Below are 25,985 nucleotides of genomic sequence, written 5' to 3'. Positions count from 1 at the left end.
ATCAGCTTTGCAGTGGAGAGCCCTAGCCCAAATTCTAGCTTTGTCTCGTACTGTGAGACGTCACACTAATTACTACGTCAGGTCTGTGACCTTCAGTTTTCAGATCTGTAAAAGGAGGATAACAATAGCTAGTTTCTAGGCAGTTGTGAAAACAGATTATATCTGTACTCTCTCTCTTGTGAAAACAGATTATGTCTGTACTCTCTCTCTCTCTCTCTCTCTCACACACACACACACACGCACACACACACAGAGCCCAGAGTAGCTCTAACTTTATTATGAATGGGGCATTAGGGAAGATGTAATGTACAAAGTTCCTGAGCTACTCAGTAGGATACACACAAGCTTTAGAGGACCACAGAAAGAGCGCAGGTCATTTCTGCTAGGTGCCATGCAGGGTCTCATTGATTCCAGAGCTCAGAGACTTGAAAGGATAAACAGGGCACTGCACAGATCCTCTCCACTGGCTGGACTATCACAGCAGCCACATTAACACCCTCTCCTGGGGTCTCCTCATTCAGTTTAATGAGTTTATGTCAAAAGATGTAGCACTGCCGGTTAGAAGCCACCAAAAGAAATTATGACGGAAAATAAGATCCAGTAATGAAAACCATATCTTGATTCTTTGGGTGCGTGGGAGTCGTAGAGAATCTATAAGGTACTTTTTTTTTTTTTCCCAACAGTTTCCCGTTATCTGGCCCCATATTAAAGAGAAGGAAGAGGTCTGTTCTGCAAAACCGCTGACTCATAAGGAATTGGAATCCCTTTATTATTTTCATTTTCTTCGACCTGTTTTGAATAACAGTAAGGATGCAGACCAATTACAAACCCTCATCCCAGATAAAAAGTCCAGGAAAATGGATGGCATATGGAGGCTGGGGATTAAGCAGAAAGGTGAGATGGCAAGAATTAAGTCCTGGAGAGAGAGAAGGGAAACGGGCCGAAAATGAAGGAAGCTTGGATTTCCAATTTGATCCCACAGGGCCCTTAACTTTCAGATGAGACTGGTGCCTCCAATTTGCTCTTTAAGCAAGTATCGATCAGTTTTTCAGATTAGCTCTACTGTGAGAAGTTCCATGGCACTGACAGAAGTACAAGAGGACAGATCAGCAACTTTTCCATTGAATTTGCTGTCAGAGCCAGAAGAAGACATAAGAAATAATAAGCAAGTGGGTGGAGAGGACTTTGCTTCAAATGTGTTCTACCAGTCTTCTCTTGCATAACAAAATCATCTCAAGAAATGGGTTTATATTAGCATCTGTACATGGGGAGCTAAGAAAAGAAAACTGCAGTGCAAAATTGCAGTGTGCTTGTTTGAGTGTGAAGTGATTTCATTTTTTTTTTTTTTAATCTGAGCTACATAAGTCAAACCTCATTGGGGAGTGTGGGACAAAGCCTGTGGGACCTAGAGGTTGTCCACCTGACACATTTAATGGCATAGAGGCTTAAGAGTAGATAAGAGCCCAAGGCCATGCACCTGGAGAGAAGTGTTGTGCAATAAGTTCAAGGTCAAAGGCAAAGAGCTATGGCACAAATGCTGAAGCTTACCTGTGACCAGAGAAGACACTAGAAAGTTGGTCTCTACATGGAAAGACCTCTGAAGCGTAGCCTCAAGAGGTCTCCTGCCTAAAAGAGAGAAGGGGGACATGAGCCAGCTCTGCCCTGCGTCTTAGAGGACAATCTTTGCCTTTGGTGCAGTTTTCCTTGGAGTCCTCTTTCTTGTCTCCATTTGTGCACAGAGGACTAAGAGTTAAAGGTAAAATCTGGTGTGAACAAATTGGACAGGAGCCACATTAGCAGAGATACCGTGCGGCACAATATTAGTAAATCCCATACCATGAATCACTTAAAAATGCTACATAGTTGCTTTTGTCTTATACTATTTAAACCCACTTCAAGCAAATAATTGAAAACTATGTTTTAAGTTTTAAAGATGGAGAAAAGGGTATCTGCCCAAAAGAAATGAAAGCAGGTCCTTAAAGAGATATTTGTATACCCATGTTCACAGCAACACTATTCACAACAGCCAAAAGATGGAAGCAACCCAAATATCCGTTGACAGATGAATGGATAAACAAAATGGGGTGTATCCATACACCACTGGAAGATTATCCAGCCTTTATAAGGAAGGACATTCTGACACATGCTACATCGTAGATGAACCTTGAGGACATTATGCTCCGTGAAATAAACCAGGCACAAAGGATGATTCCACTTACGTGAAGTATCTAGAATTGCCAAATTCATAGAGTCAGAAAGTAAAACAGTGGTTGCAGGAGGCTGAGGGTAGAGAAAAATGGGGAGTTGTTATAATAGGCACAGGGTTTCAGATGTGCAAGATGAAAAGAGTTCTGGAGCTTTGCTGCATGACAAAGTGAAACTACTTAACACAAGTGAACGGAACACATAAAACTGGTGAAGATGGTAAATTATGTATGTGTTTTACCACAATTAAAAACAAGGAAGTATGCAGAGTACATATATTTATTCTACTAGATGAAAAAGACTTTGAGAAAGAAGTGAAATTTCAGCAGATAATCCCTTGACAGAGAGTGGGGTTGGGAGCTGGGATTCTGGGAAGGGACAGCGAAGCAAAGGGAACCACATGCATTCCCTTCGGGATCCACTGGCATGCTCCCGGTAGTTTGGGGACATACTGAGGACTGCCGCTGGAGCCAATGTGAATGCATTCACAAGAGACTACTGGGTAGGTCTAGAATCTGGGAGACTCGAGAGAGTTAGGGTCTTGAAGGAAAAGGGCACGGCTTTGAGTATGGATGGCCATAAAGGGTAATAGCGAGCCACCATGGGGGTTTGATGAGAGAGGTGACACTATCAGAGCAGCAGGTGAGAAAAATGAATTTGGCCGCTGCATGAAGGACTGACTGCAGGGGAGCCATATAGAAGCAGGGAAGCCAGTGAGGAATGGCTTGTAATTATTGGTCTTGGAACGTAAGCTTTTCCTTGCCATTAAATTGATCTTGCCACAATAAGTCACAGTATTTACCCAGTCCTACGATGAAAAGGCTCAGTATTTTACAGTAACAAGTCTCCAAGAAAACCCCAATATTCAAGTCCCAACAGATTCAAAAGGAAAATATCGAAAAAAAAAAAAAAAAAGGGAGGCTTAAAAAAGGATAAAAAAAAAAATGAAGGAGAAATATAAAGACTAACATGTCAGGGAAAGAAATTGCAAACCCAAATGATTTGTATCAGAAAACCAGCCTTCTTAACCCCCCCCCCCGCCCCAAAAATAGCTGGACTATTTAACTCTAGCAAAAAGCTATTTCTGAACATTTCACACATTAATGAGCATTTCTTCTCACGACTGTTGAGTAACCAAAAACTAATGAGAAAGAATGACATGCACAAATGAAAAAGCAGAGAGGAAAGAAAGCACTGAACATCTTATGAACGACTCAGGGTCCCATTCCCAGTGGAGCGTAGGGTAGGAGTGAGTGAGAGGCAGAGGAAAGTGCGTGTGTGTGTGCGAGTGTGTGTGCGCGCGTGTGTGCGTGTGGGTGGGTGCACGTACATGCATGCGGGTGCTCGGGATTGGTGGCTGTCTGTGACAGGAAACACAGATGGAGCCAAACAAACCCACGGAGAATGTGATGCTGATAGACTTTATTGTCAAAGATATTTACTGGCAAGAATGAGCTCATGAAAGATCATGAACAGGGAGAAAGATAAACCTATATATTTAAACCCCATGTCAGGACACTTTTGTGACTGGGACAGGTAACTTAACTTCATGAAATCTCAATAAATTCATGTCTGAAACAGGGTGAATTGGGGGACCTGGATGGCTCAGTCAGTTCAGGGCCCAACTCCTGATTCCTGCTCAAGTTCATGATCTCAGGATTGTGAGGTTGAGCCTCACCTCAGGTTCCATGCTAGACATGGATCCTGCTTGAGATACTCTGTATCCTCTTGCCCCTCCCTGCCACCCTGCTTGAGCCTGTGCTCTCTCTCTCCCACTAAAAAAATAATAATGGGGTGCCTGGGTGGCTCAGTGGGTTAAGCCACTGCCTTCGGCTCAGGTCATGATCTCAGGGTCCTGGGATCGAGTCCCACATCGGGCTCTCTGCTCAGCAGGGGGCTGCTTCCCTTCCTCTCTCTCTCTGATCTCTTCCCTTCCTCTCTCTTACTGTGATCTCTCTCTGTCAAATAAATAAATAAAATCTTTAAAAAAAAAAAAGAAAAAAAAATAAAAGAAAATAAAAAAATAATAATAATAATTGCCAGGAGGAGCACACTTAATGAAAGTGTTGAGAGGATTAGAGATAACATAGAGAAAGTAACTGGAACAATGCCCAACATACAATAGATACTAAAAAAATAACAACAAAATGAAAATAGGATCATATTATATATGTGTGCCTGTCTACAAGATTAGTCTTAATGATTGTTTCAAGGAAATCGACCCAGTCAAATTCCCTTACAATAGCATATATTTACTGAGCATCTATTATATACCAAATGCTAGGTACCAAAGTGATATGGCAGGGTCTCTGCCCTTAAAAGCAAATGTCATCTGAGACAGCTGTATATTAACTCTCCAGAGCCTCATATATTGTTAACAAGGTCAAGTGCACAGCTGAAAATCCCAGTTGATGGAGGATGGGAGACTCTTGATAACCATCTCCAGAGCCCAGACCAAGATGCCTGTTAGCCTGCAGAAGTGCAGCGCTGCCCCCTACTGGAGGGAGGACTTGATGACCAGGAGGTCTTAATTTTCCAAGTCCAAGATGCTCTTCCCAGGTTGCTTAGCCTTACGTCATCAAAAAGAGGGAAAGAAAAGCAAAAGCAGTGCAAAGAAGTATGCCCTTGGATGAAGCTGGGGCAGCCAGCCGACCGAGGGAGGAAAGACATCTGCTGGTTCTCCCTTTTTGGGCATAAGTCATACCCCTAACCAAAAGCAAAGATCCAGACTCCTTGTGAAAGCAAGATCCAGAGCACAAGGGTGCTCCTGCCAGTGTAAGGACCAATGTGAAGAACGAGTGAGTCTCCCCACCTTCACAGGCCGGCCCACCTCACTAGTTTGATCTCATGTTGCTAACAGATATTCAACAACCTCCAGTACCCTCTGACATGGACCCTTTTCCCATCAGCAAACCATGCTCACCTCAGCTACCCATGACCACCCCCTTCAAGTCAGATGCCCCCACCTCTGTCAGAGAAGATAGGATGAAAACACAGAATAACATGTAATGCCACATGGGGCTGCTCAGGGGACTTTAACATTAGGCCGCCCATCAAGGGAATTCATATAAGGATGGAGAGCTTTCAAACAGGTCTCAAAAGAGAAGTACTCCCAGGCAAGGTGGAGGAAAGTTGCCCTAGATCAGTGGGTTCGTGCAGAGGAGCCAGGGGGACAGAGAACAGAAGAGCAGGTCAGGAGTCAGCTCTCAAAGATATGATGTGCCAGGCTCACTCTGTGAACAGTGGGGTTCTTCATGCAGAAATAGAATTTAAGAAATATTCATTGGGCAATTGCAACTCAAGGTGTCCTACTGGAAGTCTTCTTCTTCTCCCCATTCCATATCCTCTTCCACTGAATTCGTATCTCCCTTAAAAACACCACCCACCAACTTCCCTACATAGAAACTTGGAGTCATCCTTAACATACCCCCGTCCCTGGTCTATGCAGACACTAATTCCTAGCTATACCACCTTCTCTAAATAGTTCTCAAAACCCTCTCCTCTCCATCCCTGATACCACCTTTACAATTCAGGCCTTCATTATCTCTTGGTCATTCTGCCTCAAATTTAATGCCCTTCAGTTTTTCCTCTTGTTGCTACCCAAATGATTGCTCTCAAACTCAAATATAACCATGCTATCACCTGCTCAGGCTATTGACCAACTCCCCACTGCTTTCAAAAGAAAGTCCTTGGTTTGTTACATAAAACCCTTTGTGCTCTGGTACTTACCTATATCCCCTGACTCACCTGCTTTTCCTCCTTCTATACATTTTGTTCTCTAGCCATACCAAACTGCCTGTTTGGACCAGAATACCTCATGACCTTTGCATGTGCTGTTCCATCTGCTTGGACCACAATTCTACTCTCTGCATGTCCAACCCCCCCCCCCCAGTATTTACTTAATCCATGGAGATGGCAATTCAGGCATAAGCATGACCTCTTAAAGGATCCTCCTCTGGCAGCTCAGGCTGATTCTAGAACCATCTTGTCTCTTTTCATGGTACTCCACTGCCTTTATTATAGCACACATCACAGGATAAACTGATCTTAAATGTCTGTTTCCCTCACTCAGTGATCTTATCCAGCCTTGTGTCCCCAGCACCTACCAGAGTACTGGCTTCAAGGTAGGTATTTAATCACTGTGTTGCATTTAAACAAGAAGAACATTAGCAAATGATAAAAATCTGTGCCAGACAGAGAGAAACTTGGGACTCTTGATTTGGTACAAAGTAAGCATCCTTTTGAATAGAGATTTCCAAAAAGCAAAACGGAGCCATAACCAGGAAAGAAGTTTGTTGAGGCCCAGGCGACTTGGCCCATTATGTACAATGACCTGTAGGGTCCGATTATAAAGATGGAAATACTTTTGTGCCCGTGTATATGTGAGTTTATTTTATTCTGCTGGGACTCTGCCTTACTGGGCTTCACGTGGCCCCCAACAATTTCAGTTTGGCATATAGAAGGGAATTGAAAGTGTCTTGCAGATAATCCAAGATGTCTGCTCCGTGTCTTTCTTCTGGCCAAACTGGTGCCTCCCTTGAGCCCTTGCTCCCACCTCTGCCACCACATGCCCTTCCCACCATTGGATGTGGGTATGCACCAGAATGTCAGGACAGATCTTCTCCTACCAGGCAGGGCTCTGAGCCATCCTGCTGTTTCACAGAGCCAAAGGGCTCCCTGCATGGCCTCAAGTGCTTCAAAACGAACCCAGAAAGACAAGTGGAGGGCAAACAGAACACAAATATGCACCTATAAAAATAGCCTTGGAAAAACAGCCGCCCAAGAGCGAGATGGGAACAGTAACAGATGGCTCTGTCGGTCTGATTTCCCAATCCCTGAGGTTGAACCTCTCTGCTTCCCTTCCGTCTCTTTTCCTGGAACATGGTTTTGGCAGGCAGTGGGTCCCTTGGAATCAACAGTATCCTTCAAAGTCATTCCAGGATGGTACAGTAATCGAGGCCAACCTACATGCTACCCAGAATGAGAAGCCCAGAGTCATAGACATGAGCCATGCCCCAAACACGTCAGTGACCTTGACCGGACATCCCTGCCTTTTAACAAAGTACCTTAGTGGATCAAATTGTTCCTTTTTAAAGAAAAGCAGAGGAAATTGGGCTCAGATGAAAGTCAAAAGATATTCGGGCAATGTTGTTTGCTGATTGTCAGCTGAGCCCCTGAGTACAGAAGGCCAATGCCACCCGAATTCTTGCTGCTGCCCCTGGTTCCTGTCTGCCCGCACTCAGGCACCACTTCCTTCACTTACCGAAGAGTCTGCAACTTCGGACAAACATTGACTAAAGTCGATCTTCTTGCTGCGTGTTCCCCAGAACAGACTGCCCATGGCCTGGCAGTTACTAATGCTGGCAAATATTTTATAGTGATTAAAAATGTAAAGCACAACGTTTTCAAAATCACCCAAAGTTATTTTTTTATTTTGATAACATCCTCTAGAAGCTTCCTGAGTTTGGTAATTGAAAGAGATTATATTTTAAAATTTCATAAGTAAAATATTTCAATGTTTAATTTTCCTTATCATAGTTATAGATGATAAAGGAAATGGATTTACTATTTTCACCAAGCCCATGTGGATGCCCAAAAGCCCTTTTAGATGGATGATCTCAGTGTTCCATACCAATATCACTTTCCATAAACAGCAGGAGGTGAATAAATCTGATAGGTAACATGCTAAGAAAATCAGGCTTACTATGTTAAACATTGATTGAGCACTTACTACATATAGCACTAGGCCCTCTAGGAGAGTATGATTTTGATAAGGGAGTCATCCTGCCCACACAAAGCTTTCCATCTAATAAGAAAGACAAACAACTCACTCTAGCTCCCAGGAGGATTCGGCGTGTTGAGGGACAGGGGTGCCCTTACCGAGCATGCGCAGAGAGCTTGATGTTTTTTATTTCATGTAATCCTCACCACAGCCCTCTGATTTGGATATTACCACCTTTCCAAAAGTGGGGCTATTGGGACTTTAGGAGGTTAAGTGATTTGCCCAACGTCTTACAGAGTAAATCATCAATTCAGCATGAGCACAGGAGTGTCTGACTCTATAAAGCCCATGTTCTTTCTCTAAACCAAACCATGTTCTTTCTCAAGAAAAGCAGTACCATGCTGGGGTTGACTAAGCGCGAAGGAGAAGTTCATTCCAGTGGGGTTGCTGATGTAGGTATCAGAGAGGGCTTCAAAGAGGAGGTGGCATTTGAGATGAGACTTGAAGGAATAGGAATTCAACAGGAAAATCATGGGGAAGAAAATGTCGGACTAGAGGCGGTGAGTTAGCTGTTAGTGTGGTGCTATTTTGGAATTCAGGAATATGGAGGTAGAGATTAGCAAAATCATGCCACCAACAGAAGGCACTACATGTCAGCCATGGTATTTTCCACATAGCAACCAGGCAAAACACATCCATCCTCCAGACCCTCCCACCATGGCCTCTGGCTTTCAGACCACTAGTTCCTTCTTTCCAAATGTTTATCTCTCCTCTAAGTCTGTCCTCCCAGACAGACTTAATGAGTGTGTGAAAATCAAGCCTTCAAAAAAAAAAAAAAAATCCAATTGTGTCTGCAGAGCATTGCTATCTCCACAAAGTGTGGACCATTGCGCCGGCTCCGCTTTTTAGGAGGTGGGAGAGGCAAATGGTCTTACATGTATTTGCACCACTAGATTTCCTCTCAGGACCTGTGGTACAAATAATGACCTGGAAAAAAAAAATAATAATGACCTAGAACTCTCACAGGAACTGGGGTAGTTCCTGTTCTTATCATTTTGGTGGATTTCATCCCTGACTTTCATGAAAAGTCAGGGAGTTTTCAGTGTCCTAGGCTGCTACCCCAGGAGTTTGGAAGTAGGTGCTGCAGCTGGTTGGAGATAGAAGTTTTGAGTAGCTTGGAGACAAAAAGGCTAATTGATGGATGGAGGTCCCTGGACGGTGGGGAGTGCCCAGTGGAGGACACGTGCTTAGGTGGGAGGAGGGAAGGGAAGTCCGTTCCATATTGAAATGAATGGACGGTATGAGGATGAATGAAGGCAAGTGTTAGGGAGATGACACAGTTGAAATAGTTCCCATCTAATGTTTTCTGTTTCCATAGGGAAAAGCATGGGGAAAGTGAGGAAGCCTTAAAGCAAATACTGTGGCATGTGGGAGTGAGATAACTGAGGCCACAGGAAGTGTTGTTGCCCTCAGCTACAGATGAGGATCACAGTCATGGGTGGGTAGTAGCTGCATTTCAAGCATTGTACCATTTTCTCCAACAATGCTCAACAGGCACAGGAAAGGTAGATGGACAGATGGACCAAGATTGGCCTTTTGGTGAGTGGATGGAGAGAATTTAGAACAAAAGTTACTGAAGATATTGGCAAGAGGGTTGTTGAAATGTACTCAATCATTCAGCAAATATTTACTGAGTACCTGATAGATACTAAACATTATTCTAAGCAGGTGCCTGGGTGGCTCAGTTGGTTAAGCATCTGTCTTTGGCTCAGGTCATGATCCCAGGGTCCTGATATCTGGCCCCAAGTTGTGCTTCCCGCTCAGTGGGGGGTCTGCTTCTCCATCTCAATTTCCCTCTGTGCTCTCTCTCTCTCTCTCTCTCTCTATCAAATGAATAAATAAAATCTTTTAAAAATAAATAAATAAACAATATTCTAAGCATTAGAGACAGTGGTGAACAAAAAAGGCAAGGGTTGTTGATGGTTTTTGTGTCATGTAGACAAAGCAAAAACAAACAGGTTTATAAACAAGAAAATCAGAATTGCTGATAGTGGTGGAGAGAAGGCTGTGTATTAGGAATAGTCCAGGAAGAGCTCTCCGAAGAGGTTGAAGTGATGACGCATAAGGTCTAGGCAGGATGGAGAATGAAGAAAGACTCCAAAGCCCGGCGGATAAGGAGGCTGAACGTCTTGAGAGGGTCAAAGAGGATAATGCTAGGGGCCTGGAAAGCTGAGGTTAGAAGAGAGTATTTACTATATGGCTTCAGAGGTTGCACAGTTCCTGACAGTTAGCTTGGAGGAATGACATGGGGACTCTGTTCCTTCTCAAAATTACAACTTAGGTCCAAAGCTAAGTACAAAAGTACTAAGAGCCCCACATTTTAAGTTCAGAGAAATTTCCAGTTATTGAGCAGTTACCTCTCCTTCAGGCTTTCTGGGAGGCATCCTTGCAAACAGAAGACTAACGAAGTAGACAACAGCCAACAACCATGACACCAGCTGTCAGTCACAAAAGTCTGCCTCCTTTTGACCCTCACACAAAATCTCCACTTGACCCTGCCCAGTAGAAGGGGAAGAACACACAGGAAAAAAGGCCACATCCTTCCCTCCAGTCTAAACCAGGTATTACAGACTGAATGCTTTGTCCTCCCAAAATCTGTATGTTGAAACCCTACCCCTCAATGGGCTGTATTGGGGGTGGGGTCTTTGGGAGGTAGTTAGGATTAGATGAGGTCATGGATGAGATTAGCACCCTTACCAGAGGTGCCAGAGAGCTTGCCTTCCCTCTGCTCTCTGCCAAATGAGGATACAAGATGTCAGCCATCTGCAACCCAGAGGAGGGTTTTCTCTAGATCCTGATCATCCTGGCATCCTGATTTGGACATCCCATGTCCAGGACTGTGAGAAATAAATTTCTGTTGTTTATAAACCCAGGGTATGAAACTCTGTCATAGCAGCCTGAATGGACTAACATCCTGGGACTAGAGTGACAGGCTGGTAGGAAAGAGGCCTTTAGATCATAGACAAAGATTAGAAAGGATAGGACTAGAATAAACTTACTAAGGCCTGGGAGTGAGCACACAGTTGTGAGTCATGTTGAGAAAGTCTGCTCTTCAGTAACAACACCTTCAGGAGAAGAATTTGTATTTTATGTCTATACCCCCACAAGCTGAGACTCCACAAAAAACTTGTTTTATGGACTTAAGACAGGATGAGTGAAGAAGAACTTGCTTAAACATTCAACACACATTTATTAGCACATGTGATGTGCTGAACTCAACTGTAGGTGCTAAGGAGACAGAGATAAGCAAGACAGGCAAATGCCTTACCTCAATGCACTTAGGTTCCAACAGAGGAAAGAAGACAACATGAATATGCATGGACATAATAACTGTGGTGGTAAAGTGTACACAGCATCATGCTGAGACTGATGGGGGGTTGTAGGAAGAGGAAGAGACTATTCTAGATGAAGAGATCAGGGAGGGTTCTCTGGGTCATTGACATTTGAACAGGAGCTGAATGGAGTGAATGCCCTGTGGATATCTGGAGGAGCTCAATAGGCAGAGCCTGTGAAGAGGGAATGAGCTTGGTAGAGTCAGAAGTTTCCCGTATGGTGGGAGCAATGCAGACATTGTAGCAGATGAAACAGGGAGATGATTAGCCCAGGTAAAAGACTAAGGTGGCCTGGGCTAGGTGACAGAAGTGAAGGCAGAAGAAGGAGGGGTCAGCTTTGGGATATATTTGGTTGCTAGGTCCTGCCAGGTTTCTGGTCTGTTGAGGAAGAAAAGGAGCCAAGAGCCTAGGATAAAGGGTGGATTCTCCACACGTGAGATGAAAAGATTGACAGCAAGCCCAAAGACTCCCTGAAAGAAGGGAGTGACATAACGGTACTGTGCATTACTCAGGGAACAAGGAGGACCCCAACCCAGATGAGAATGTCACTTGAGAAGGAAGTTTTCAGTGAGAGCCAGGAAACGGACGAAGCATCTGGACTAGATTAAGAGTGTACGTGATATTATTTGCAATTAAGTAAAGGTTGTTAAGAGTATCGTGGAAAAGGTTAGGAAGAGAACAACCATGTCTGGTTCAGGGAGAAGGACAAAGAGCCACAGGGGGTGGGATTTTGGAGAGGAAGGTGACTGGAGGACATTTTTCAGTTTGGACAAAAAACATGGATGAGTGATGGGGAAAATAACTGGCCTAGAAAGTTTCACAGAACTGAAGTCTCTGATGGATTGAAGTCTCTGAAGGATTGAAGGACTTGGACCTCTCTGGAACAAGCCAGCTGCTCCTGGAAATCCTAGACCAGGTGGGCTGGCAACAAGATTGTTTGGTTCCCAGGAGGCTCACTGAATGCTGAAAATAGCATTAGCTCCAGATTGATGGGAGGCCTTTCTGGATGGAATCCTTTACAGCTTGTCTTAACTGTGACTCTGAGGGAATAAATGGAAAATGGCATCATTGGTTTTAAAATAATCCTAGGTGAGATAGTTGCTTGTACTTTCTGTTTCCCTTTACTCAACTCCCACTCACTTCTAAACCCACGGGGATCTGATTTCTGCCCATTGCATTTCACTCAAACAGGTCTTAGCCAAGTACTCTACTGGTCTTTGTGTTGTTTGATGCTACCAGTATTTTCAGTCCTTATCTTATTTGACATTTCAGTCCTACTGACCAACTTTTCTTCACGAAACATTCTCTTCCTTTGGATTTTCACAGTGACACCACTCTCTCTTGATCATGCTCCTACTCTTCTGGCCAGTTATGTGTTCTGTCTCCAAAATCCTCATTTACTTAGCCTTTAAAATGTTGGATTTCCTTAATTGTTGATTGTAAGCCTTCTACCTTTCTTACTTCTTGTCTCTTTAGGCCAAATGTTCAAATGCATGGTTTCAACTGCCTGATATAGAAGACATATGAAAAATGCTGTAAGGGTGTTCAGAGATGTGCATGCCTGAGGCACAGGGGGGATTACTTGTGTTGGGTCATTGCTACCCAGATGGTAAATTTAGCCTTTGGGCAGATAATGAAACCCAAGGAGATGATTTATAAAGAGAGAAAAGAGAATCCAAACTAGAACTCTAGGAAAAATTATTCACTGGATTGTAAGATGAATAAGCAATAAATAAAAGCAATTGCTTTTATCATTCATCACAATTACTAATATTCTACAAGTTAATTATTGGTTTGTACATTTCAAGACCTGTGTATATTAACTTTGCATTAACTTTTTAATAGCATTTCCTACATTCCACCCAGAAAATTCACGCCTATCTTTCTCTCAGTAAACCACCAAGCTTTGTTTGGTCTTTGATTCAGTCCAGCATCAGTAATTTTTACAGATTGTCGTTAAGATGTATGGTGATGTTTAAAGCACTATAATCCATCTCTATCCTTGGAGATTTTGATGCAGTACTGCAGTACTCCTACAGCTTGCTGTTGTCAGCTTTTCCATCAGCATCATTTAGAAAAGACACCAAGGAACCATATGTTTGTCAATTATTTTATCAAGGGAACAAGTATAGAAACATCCCTTGCAAGCGCTCAACAATCATTATTGCACACAACTAAAAGGAGTACATTCTACTTTTTTTTCTAGAAAATAAAACACAATAGTTTTACAATTCATTTGATGGCAACTGGTAATCACCAAATTAGCAATGGTTATTTTCAGAAGTTATCACACTAGCTATGCTGTCATTTTGAAGGACGATCAGATACCTAGAGCCACAGACACTTCCCACATGAGAGGCATCATATAAATCAGACTTGGTTTATCATAAGTATTGATAAAACCAGACCTAGGGGAAGAACTAGGTCTGGGGATTCACGTGAATGGTCTTAATATAGCCAATGTTTAGGCTGCCTGATTATTACAAAATCAGAACAGCAAGAATACTCACAGAATAGGTTCTACTTTTTTTAAAAAATCCACAATATAGTCAACTGACATGTATATACAAGGCCATTATCCTCAGGGTCCTCATGATAACCCTGCTGCTAAGCTTATTGATCTTCTTTAATGAATTACCTGCTTTGTTGACATCTGCACTCAATTCCAAAGTCAACCACACATTTCCTCAATAGTTCACCTCTCCATTTCCATTTATTTGCAGACTGTCCACAGAGACAACCCACTAAAAAGAGGACAACACTCACCTTGGAACCAGAATGTTTGGGTCCAAGCTTTAATTTGTAATTTAATCAACTGTGCACAAAATCTGATTTGCCTCATCTCTGTTTCTGTGTGAATTATCTTACACTCCTTCCTCATCTTCTCCAAATAAGCAGGTAGTAAAAGTATTATCATTAGGAAAAGCTTTGGAAACCCAAACATAGCTGTTGTCCTTGCTTGATGGAAAGTCTAAGAGACAGTCATCTGTTCTCAGAAGCTTTGTGGGGTGGACTATGAGGATGTGCCTCACAGAAACCAATATTAGTTTATTACAAATGCATTTGCAGAATCTTAGACACAGTCAACTTCAGGTCTTAACCTAACAACGTTTCATCCAGTTGGATCCTCAAAATTCTTCGGGAAGATAAGGAGGCAAGGGACCATTCTTCCCATTTTGCAAATGCGGAAAGGAAGGCTTCAGGCTCAGCAAACTGACTAAGATCACAAAGCCAGAGAAGGGCCAAACCAGAACTTGATTTTTCAACTTTTCTAATCCCTAGTTGTTCACCTTGCAACACCTTTAACAAGAAGGAACAAAGCAGTGCACCAATCCCTTCTCAGTGAAAGGAATGACAATTTAATAACCAAGAGATTTAATGTGCCTCCCAAAAGATTCACTTCTCCTCTACTACTTACACTGAAAGAGTCAGGTTTATTCTACATTCTCATAAATCGATTTAAAACAATCAGGAGAAAGCTCATTAAGCTTCACCTACACAACAAAAATAAAATACTCAGCATTCATGCGTAACTTCACATTTTGTAGATACTGACAAGAAGCTATCAAGCATTTATTTCATAGATGGCTATTATAATTATTTCACAACACAGAACATGTACACAGGCTTCTTTTTTATTGGAAAGAGAGGTTTTTACAGGCCAATTTAACCATACCACTTTCAACGTGAGAGTACCCAGCCTCAATCTGGTGGGACGCATTTTTGAAGTCTTGCACATTTAATTTACAATGAGCTTCAATAAATTGTACTCTGTAGCTGTTTCATGGGGTAGAGGTCACGCACACATGCGGAAGCTTAGCTGCAGACAGACACTATGTGGTGCGTTCTAGTCATTTCCAGCTCAAGACACAGAAGACTCCAAACTCCTACAGTAATTAGAGGTTAGCAATCTCTTTGCCTCAGTGAAATTAAATACTATTGAACCCAGTTTAAATTCTTAAGTTTTCAAGGAAAATGAGTGATTCCAGAGTAGCTTTTGCAGGTGTATGTCTGCACGAATAAGACACTAGAGGGCCTGACCACAATGGTGATGGCTGCAAGGTAAAGGATGGATTGGAAACAAGAGGATTTTGTATGTTGCAAAGTAGTATGGACCGAGAGAGCCACCCACGCAAGCTCTTTCCACGTGTCTCACGAGATCGTAGCTTGGCGGCACTGACTGCTTGTTATGAGTGTTCAGTTCATCAATAAATGGAATAGAAGACCCGAGCCTACCTTTTTAATTATAAAATGCTTTTCTATCCCTCATAATCAGAATTCCACTCATTTCGGCACTGAAAAAAGAATGTCATCATCATAATTCCTAGTAGCTTGCTTCTGTTTCCGCTTCAGCAGATACCCTGTAGCTGGGAAGTCACATAACAGCTTTGCATCCCATCAAGTCGCCTCCACCCGAAAACAGCTGCAATGCTTATCTAATTAAACCCCAGCGCCAAACTGTGAGCTGGTGCATCAATCATTAATATTGTATTTTGGATCACTTTAAATTCTGACTGAGGGTACGTGGCTCTGCACACACTGGTCTCTGAAGGAGATTTTTCAAATAATCTTTAAGTGGCATTGAAAAAATAAAACAAGCTGCCTGCTGTTTGACGAGAGCTCTAACACCCTGCTGTACCCTGATTAGCTGTTAATACTAATTGAGAGATGAATATTGCTTATTCCGAAAGGCTAAGGATTTTTTTTTTTTTTTTTTTTTTAATCATGAAAAGGAAAAGGCAGTTCTTGCCTCGGAAATGTGGCTCCTTGCCCAAATTTTCAACAGCGCCTAAAGAATGGTGGTTTCTGGGTCTCTCGTCTACAGAGTGTGGAGTCATTATACTGAATCACTTCTTTACTCTGTGGGGCCATCCACAAGTTAGTGAACTGTGATCTCCACGTGGGATTTGCACTTTCATACCCTACATCTGGAACGTGGAAATGGTCTTTGCAGAGATCTGATAGCCCAGAAATATTTATGTAAATCTCTGTCCTGCTAAGGCACATGTTGATGTACTTGGGTTCAAGCTCATAAACCAAGAGGAACAGCATCCTCCCTTGCTATCCTAATACACTAAAGCCAACAGGCTAAGCCAAATGGGACAATTTAGACAAAGAGAGACTGGCAAAACCAAATGAATGTCTGCTTCCTTCCAGCATTCTAGGAAAAATACCAAGCAGCTGTGCCAAAGCATACTGCCTTTCTTTGTCAGGAAAAATACTCTGACCCTCTCGAAATCAGGGGATGCAGTCGGCACCAGGTTCAGTAAATCTGTATGTAAGACAGATTTCCTAACAAGGCATGCTCAACTGCAGAAACACAACGCATACCTAGCTTTGCACAAACACAGCCTAAAAATCATAAGGACATAGAACAAAGCATGGGAACCAATGAGGTTCTCATTCCTATAAGCTGAGACGCCTGGGCCTTTGCCAGAGTACTGCCTGGCACTTGGCCGCTTCATCTAGAGTGATGGGAAGTCTTGGAGAATACAAATAAGAGAAGGAGGATGATTCAAGAGTAGCAAAAATATAAGGAAAAGACAGAGGCTTAGGATGGCATAGTGCAGAGAAGAGAAGACTAAATGATTTATCAACAGTCTGTAAACCCACATGAAAGACCTCAGTGATGCTTAGAGGCATCTCCTGAGTCTAATTAACACAGATCAGGGCATGGGGATTAAGACTGTCAATTTAGCTCAGCTAAAACTACATTTCCCAGAATTCCTGTGTGTGTATAATTCTGGGGGAGGGTAAGAGTCATTTTGCAGGTGATTTGGAAGATGGTAGCCATATTGCTTTGAAGATCAGAGCCGGGCTGGAAGCATTATTGATCTGCCTGCTTACCTTGCTGGCCTACACAACCCTAGCTCCTGCTGGCTCCCCTCCTTCAACTTCTGTGACTCTGTGTCCAGAAGAGTTTTTATCTTCCTGACTGAGAATGCCAGCTGCTCCTGGTCTACAACCCTGTCATCAAAGTTGGAGGTTAGAAGGCTATGAGAGACCAACACAGATTCCAGTCCATCCTCCGGATCCCAGCTAGTACCTGTGGCTCCTAGCTTATTCTTGCTTTCCCCACCTCACATCCATTTTACCTCTCAGCCCCTACTCATAGGGGGGCTGAGAGGTAAGTCATACCCACACTCCTATCAATGGGGCTATTGTGACCACACTCAGAGAGAAGAGTAATTTTCTTTGGCCTGTAGTGGTTTAACTACAACATTGTAAGTAGCTCAGTGTGCAGCTCTGTAGAGACAAATTGGGGCTTGGAAATCTGTGCTCAGGGCTTCCTGAGTAATCAACAGTCTCTGATCCAGAAACCTCATGTTTGCTTCCTGTCGGTATATCTATAATTGTGGCAGGCTGATCTGTCCACTTGCAAAGGAGGGTGAATCTCACACTCTTCTCAGTTTCAAACTTAACATTTTCCACATAGACTCCCATAATTTCCACAACCCTAACCCCTTCTTTGATAATGAGACATATTCCAGCAAAGAAATTACTGCCTCTTTGGTTTCTCTACTTTCTAAGTAAGGCAGAACAAGAATGTGCCAAATTCTCTGCTTTTGCTAGAATGCACTTCCTAGAGTATCTGGAAAATGGAGGAAGGCCATTTTGCTTTTCCTCTGTGCCATTCCGACAACCCACATGAGAAAAGAACCCCCTGTCTCCTTCTTCCAGAAAGGTCTTCCACAGTGCCCTACCAGCCTAACATCACTCTTCACTAACTGTTCTTCAGGAATGCAGAGCACATCTCAGATGAGAGTGGATGGATTCTGAATCCAGTCTTGTCACCTATCATCTCGGTAACTTGGACAAGCCGTGCAACATTCCTGAACCCCAGTTTTCTCCTACACAAATCTGAGGGGTGCCTGGGTGGCTCGGTGGGTTGAGCACCCATCTCTTGGTTTTGGCTCAGCTCAGGATCTTGGGGTTGTAAGACTGAGTCCCATACTGGGCTTTGCACTCAGTAGGGAGTCTGCTACAGGATTCTTTCTCCTTCTGTCCCTCCCCCTGCTTGCTCTCTCCCTAAAATAAGTAAATAATAATAAATATTTTTTTAATTTTTTTTTAATTTAAATTTATTTTTAAATAAAATAAATAAAAGAAAATAAGTAAATAAATCTTTTTTTTTAAAGAAAATATTTGAGATAATGTTTCTAGTGTCTATTACAGGCTGTGACCAACAAAATAATACATGTGCAAATGGGTCATAAATGATCCCACTCTAGTTACTGTAAAAAAGAATCTTCATTTAGTTAAGCAATAAATGTTGAGTCTCGGCTCAGTTATCTTTGGTATACTTGGGCCCATATGCTGGTGATGGGCTTCTCCAATGTGACAGTCCCTGACCTTTGTCTTCCCATTTTCAAGAGTCCACTATTTCCCTGCCAAGTCCTCTAGTTTCCCCCCACTGTAGGACAGAACCTAACTTTGAATCTTAACTAGCATACCTACAGCCCTCAGACCCTACTAGCTCTCATTAATCCTTTTTCTAGAAGATCAGATTCTGCTCCCAATATCCCTTTCCTACTGAATGAGTTCTTTTCTGTGAAAAGACAAACTAGCTAAAGTTGCCCAACTTTTTTTTTTTTTTAAGATTTTACTTATTTATTTGATAGAGACAGTGAGAGAGGGAACACACACAGGGGGAGTGGGAGAGGAAGAAGTAGGCCTCCTGCTGAGCAGGGAGCCCAATGTGGGGCTCGATCCCAGAACCCTGGAATCATGACCCAAGCCAAAGGCAGACGCTTAATGACTGAGCCACCCAGGCACACGTATGACACACCATCTTTGCTTCTACTTTGCTGTCTGGCCTGTTTCCATTATGATCATGGTGTCCTACTGCTGAATTAGAGCCTCACTTTCTCTTCTGATATAAAAAGTTGATTATCTCTTCTGATTTGCAGAGTTGTACACGATTCCCAGTTGAATGCTGGATCTTGGATCCCAAATGTCCTTCATAGGTCAGCATTAGATATAATGTCCTTTTTTACCTTCCGTCTGTATTAGTTACACTGATGGCCTTAATTCTTTGCCTGTCTCTATACATTCTAGTAGGCAAGGTAAATTCTCCAATCCTGGACTTAGTATGCAATTCATTTTGGCTAGTGGGATGTGAGCCAATGTAGCACAGAGTCTTGAAAAGCCCTTGCATGTTGGTACTTGCTTACTCTTGGGCACTTGCTACCAGGATGAGAGCATAGCCAACCTAGCCTGCTGGAAGATGAGAGACATATGGAGCAGGGCTAAGTTGCCCCAGTGATCACAGCAAAGGGTGTCCTAGAAAAGCTGACAGTCAATCAGCTTCCAGATATACAAGCCCACCCGAGAACACACATCCATAATTAGTAAAAAACACATTATTTTAAGCCAGGAGTTTTGGGCTGCTGGTTGTGTACCATTACTGTGCAATAAATAATGGACTCATAAATTGGTAGACAGGTGCACAGGTGTTGCTATAATCCAAACCCAAAACTAGTTTGTGACTATTTGCTAAGTAAAACCTAGAAAAAAATTTGAAATAAAACTGCTAGAAACCTCTAAAAAGTGCTAAGAAAACTGTTTTAGGAGGATGGGAAGTTGGTGACTCGTGTTATCCTAGTGGCAAACTGTGTAATGTAAGACAGAAAATGCTCCTGATGAAATTCTAGACTTGAGCAAAGAAAGTTGAAGCCGAATTCTGAAAGTGCCAGCTGTTTCTAACCAGCTGTATATGATGAAGAATTACAAGGAAGAGATGAACTCAGAAAATAATACAGATGTGCCACACTCTGCTAGTTTGGAATAAAACTGGTTTTCATCTCCAACCTTTCAAGCCAGAAAAGATTCTCAAATTAAGACATGGCCACGGGTAAGACCAAATTAAGGGTGTGTCTGTTAGACCTTCTGTTAAGACTTCTTGCAGAACCACAAAGCTCAACAAATGGGCTTTCAGGATTTTTTTTTTTTTTTTTTTTGAGAGAAAGAGAGAGGGGGAGGGGATAGGGAGCTGGACAGAGAAAGAGGAAGAGAGAGAATCTCAAGCACAGTCCATTCCCATCATGGGGCTTGAACTCTCAACCCTGAGATCATGCCCCGAGCCAAAACCAAGAGTCACATGTTTAACTAACAGCTGCCCCTCAACATTCTTAAGGGCATTGTCCCACAGCAACATAAAATAAAGAAAACATCAAGAATTACATAGAGAAAGAAGGATGACTCCACAAAATTGTGGGTTGTGTTTTTAACACATAGAGTAACCTAAAAAGAACCAACTGTTCCAGATATAAGAAGTAGGTTGAGAAAGTTTTTTCCAAGGGTACATCTTCTCATCCCTTTTCAGAAATAGCCAAGAAGGAAAACAAAAATGAAGACATCTCAGTCAGCAGAGATAAGAGCGGTGGAGAAGAGCAGACTGGAGAACCACTCTTAGAAAGCAGTATCTATGTCCTATCAAGGCACATGCCTCATTCCCAAAGCACGTTTGACCTTGTGACTTACCCTGAGCAGTGGACACTAACAGGTAGGATGCAAATACTGTCCTGACACGTGCTTGTGCGTTGCCGTTTACTCACTCCCGGCCTCTGCCATCATCAGGAGAGCGGGCCTGGGTCAGCCTGATGCAAGGTAAGATATCTACAGAGCAGAACGGAGCCGCCCCAGTCTTCCCAGCCAAATTCCCCAAATTCATTCCAGATCAGCTGGCAGAGAGTCAACCATCCCAACACACGAACTATACATTCTTCCTATCTTAAGCCAGTGGGTTTGGGAGCAGCTTCTTGTGCAGTATATTCTGAAGTAAATAGCAGATATACCATCCCTCTTTGTTTGCTCTACTCGCCTTCCATGTGACCAAAGTCTCAATGATCCTCTTACCTGTAGTCACTCTCTTCTACTACTTTCATTATTATCCTCACTTCTAGTCTCAAGAATTATGTTACAGATGTACACATGCTTCCTACAGAGCCCTACTAGGCCACCTTCCTGTTACTAGAGGTGTTTCTACCATCAAGATACTCCCCACCCCGGAGCATCTACTTCTGCTACCCCTTGAGCATGTTGGCAAAATTCTCTAGCTCTCATTTTCCTCCTCTATAAAATGAGAGGTTCAGAATACCGCTAGATACGACTTACATTCACGTAGCACCTCCTATGTATCATGTCAAAAATTTTTTTTAAAGATTTTATTTATTTACTTGACAGATGGAGATCACAGAGCAGCAGGCAGAGAGAGAGGAGGAAGCAGGCTTCCCGCTGAGCAGAGAGCCTGATGCGGGGCTCGATCCCAGGACCCTGGGATCCTGACCTGAGCTGAAGGCAGAAGCTTTCACCTACTGAGCCACCCAGGTGCCCCATGTCAAATTTTTTTTATATGTCATCTAGTGTCCTAAAACAGGATGTGGTAGATAGTGTTCCTTCCATTTTACAGATGAGGAAGTACAGGGGACAAAGCCTCCCAGATTTCCCAAAGTTCTCTAGTAGGCAAGAAGGTCGGTTAAAGTCTTTTTATCCTTGGAAGGAAGGAAAGAGACAGAGAGAGGAAGGAAGGAAAGAAAAGAGGGAAGGAAAGCAAACCTGGACCAGTAACAGCAACCAGAAAAAATTGGGAAGTGCTTCATAGAAAAGAAGCCTTAATTTAGTCTATTCTGCTCAGAATTAAGGAAAATGTGTCATATTCTGCAGTAAGGACTCTCATACGCTTGAAAGGCAATAGGCTTGGGATGTGCAACAGAAACAGCCTCGCGTGCAAGTGACCACTTCCTGTGAATCAGGAGTCTTTCCTCTGGGCACTCTTTTCCCCATGACTAGTAACGGAAACTCTGCAGCTGGCACTCAAGTCCTTGATACCAAGCACTGCTCTTTTACTTGATTGTTCATTCCACACCAACATTTACTGATGAAGGCCCGTGTGCCAGGCACGGTGCCCTCGCTTTGCCAGCCACGCGGCCCACAGCCAGACAGTCTGTTATCTGAGCTTTGAAGGCCAAGAACCAAACGTTTATATCTGGCATTTTCTAATTAAGCAAACCACGTTTATGCAATAATGGCAGGGTCTTGAGATACAGTGCAAACGTTGACAAGCTGACTGGACTCAGAGAGAAGTTGCTGGGAGATTTCCCACAAGGCCAGGCTCTCAGATGAGATGATTCCTGAATTTAATGTGTTCACTCCCGTAAAGCTGGGCACCAAGAGTGAGGCCTGGCCCACAGCTGGTAGCTATTTTTCCCCACTTGCTATGCATTTGAATCTCCCAGTGAACTCCAAAAACAGAGGCGCCCAACCAGCCTCCCCACCCAGGAGATGCTCCTCGGGTGGGTGAGGGTCGTCTGTGGCATTTCAAGCTCTGCAGGGGATTCTTACACTCAGCCAGCAGTGACAACCAGTCAGTGGGCACCTTATGCATATTTTCAACATATGAAAAATGAATGACCAGGTATTATTAAAGGAAAGGGGTTCCGCACTCTTAAAACCATCTGGTACACCGCTGGGTATAAAATCTAAGAGCAAGAAAGGAATAGGAGGGAATGTAGAATGATGCACAGCAAAATGTGCAGGAAAACCAGATGTACTGTAATAGGTAAGTATCTTAGAGAAAGAGGGAAGAAACACAGAGGATGCTTTTAACGCCAAAACATTTCCTAGGCCCTTCTGAGATCATAGGTGTACTTTATAATCTTTGACCAAGAAAACACATGAAAGACAAACCCCTATGAATTTGTTAATGTTCTTAAATAATTTGAATTAATTACTTTTAAGTGCTACTTCCATTTGAAAAATACTAATCCTTGATATCCAAGACATCACTCAGCATACAGACATGGTTGATAGCTAATGGACTCGGGAAGTAATTCAGCCACTCACTGGAATTCGTGGTCTGCAAATCGGGAACCTCAGACAGAGACCACCTACTAGCAAGAAGACTACAAGGAAATGTTTATGCCTCTTCAAGAAAGAGGCAAAATTAGACCATTTAGTGATAAGGAGCATCTTAGATTTCTACATGGCAGCAAAATAACTCATCAGGACCAAATGCAAAATTTGGGATTTTTTTTGGGGGGGGGTAAGTTGTCATTCTACAGAATAGGCAAATTTGGTATACAAAAGAAAAAGAAAGAAATTAGACGAGGCTCTGAGCAATAAAAAATGATGCAGAAAACATCTGAGATAGAACAACTCTAATATTTTATCACCACAGAATCAAGTTTGACATAATAATATCAGGACAGACATGGCCAGGGAGAGAAAAACCATTTGATTATTCAATTTTGGGGAAAGGTGCTATTATAAAATAACAGCATTGGTTAGGGAAATAATATCAAATGCATAGCTGAAAAAGTAAAAAAAAAAAAAAAAAAAAAAAAGAAAAGAAAGAAAAAAGAAAAAAATCCCATAAGAAGTCAAAAGATCATTTAAAAAAACTTATTGAAAGTCCAGGAGAAAAATGTACACCCAAAATCAAGGTCAAAAGGTGGTTCTTAAATAGAAAGCATTGTGATTAAAAAAGCCAAGTAATGGGGGCTGTCATAGAAAAAAGTAAAAGGCACCTTATTGAATGGATGCACTGCTGATACATGAAGGTCACAGAAGGTCACAATATAGAAACAGAACCGTTGCTCTGGCTTCTCTTGTCTTCATGCTTTGCCATATGACCCTGAGCTGTTCTCAGGAAATCGTTAGGCTCGGGAAATGAACAAGGTGGTGAGATTTAGGATTCGACCATACGCAAGGCTCGCTTACCACGATTCCACCTTTTCTCCCCACACACTTCCAATGCTATTGGCCATTTGATACGGATTGCTTCACTTAAAGGGGCATATCTAATGTCCTGTAATGTATTCCTACGGATACGGAATCCAAATCACCACTAATCCCAAGTAACAAAATTGTCTTTGTTTTCACTTTTTTTTTTTAAGAGAGCGAGCACACAAGTCGGAGGGATGGGCAGAGAGAGAGAGAGACAGAGAGAATCCCAAGCAGGCTCCCAGCCCATCGTGGAACCTGCTGCAGAGCCCGACACAGGCAGACACAGGCGTGACCCCGCAACCCTGACATGACGACTGGACTGAAATCAAGAGTCGGGACGTCCAGCTGACTAGCCACCCGGTGCCCATGTCCTCATTTTCTCCTCAGCAATGTCTCCGAAAGTCTGGTGCTCTGAATGTCAGTCCAGAGGCTCCTCGACAAAAGAGGGCTCTGTGAGGAGATAATTAGGATTTGTAAAGATGCTTCGAAATCCGAGGTTTACTACATCAATATTTCTCCCATCGTTTCCCAAATTTATTTGACCTCAGATCCCCTTCATCATGTAAGCTTTACTAAAATTCCCTAGAAATGATCTTCCTTGACATGCAGTTTGGAAAACCTTTACTCTAAGATATTCTGAAATCTACCCCTTCACTCAACAAACACACTGAGTTCCCACTCAGTGCCAGGAGCCCGTCGGTGCCTGAGGTGCTGCGTGGACGGGACATGCGTTGTGCCTGCGTCTTCATGGAACCTGTTTTCTAACAGAGCAAATGCAGTGCCCGTGTCACCCAACACAGACTCCTCATCATTTCCGGTGCTGCTCAGTGCTATGGGAAAAAAGAAACAAAACCCAGCCGGAGGATAGAAATTGGTTAAAATGGGTGTGGGAGGTAACAGGTGGGACAGTCAGGAAAGGCTTTTTCCAGAGGTGAAGTTTCAGATTTTTTTTTAAAGATTTTATTTATTTATTTGACAGACAGAGATCACAAGTAGGCAGACAGGCAGGCAGAGAAAGAGGAGGAAGCAGGCTTCCCGCCGAGCAGAGAGTCCGATGCGGGGCTCGATCCCAGAACCCTGAGATCATGACCTGAGCCCAAGGCAGAGGCTTAACCCACTGAGCCACCCAGGTGCCCCGTGAAGTTTCAGATTATGTCCACTATTGTTTTTACTCTCAGGGTATTTTTATAATTGTTTGAAAATTCGTGATTGAAAAGTAGTAAGGCAAGATTAGTATTTTAGCAATTTCCTATTAATAAAAAAGTCAATTAAACAGAGCACTCAGCCCCCAACTATTCCACTTAAATAAGCACATATTGCAGGAGGGTTAGAAAGTTGTACCCCTCGGGATCTCATGCCGCATTCTCAGAGCACACCAGTAAGTGGCAAACCTGGGTTTCTCACACAACCCAGAAGAAGCCCCCCTCCCCACTTTCTGGGTGGGCACTGCAACAATTCTGCCTTTTATCCTTCCCTGAACGATGGACACACACAGTCAGACACCCAGAAACTTCTGTATGGCAAAATGACACAGGATAATTATCTTCAGTGTCTTGTAATGAAGGAGGGAGGTGATCGTGGGGAGTCAAATCTGGCAGGATTTAAACTACACATGCTGCTCTCTAGCCTCCATGCCCACTGACTGCTCATCAAAACGCCTCCAGGGAAAGCAACACGGAAGGCTGGGGAGATGCGATGTGTTTGCACTCTTAAGGTAGTCTTCAAAGAAATACTTCTTTCCCACAGCAATGAACCTCTTCAATCCAGGAAAATGCTTATTATAAGTGGTTTTTTTAAACGATTTTATTTATTTATTTGACAGACAGAGGTCACAAGTAGGCAGAGAGGCAGGTAGAGAGAGAGGGGAAAGCAGGCTCCCTGCTGAGCAGAGGACTTGATCCCAGGACCCTGAGATCATGACCTGAGCCTAAGGCAGAGGC

Source organism: Mustela nivalis (genome assembly GCF_964662115.1).
Source record: "Mustela nivalis genome assembly, chromosome: 15".
Lineage (NCBI taxonomy): Eukaryota > Metazoa > Chordata > Mammalia > Carnivora > Mustelidae > Mustela > Mustela nivalis.
This window is presented reverse-complemented; position numbering follows the sequence as displayed.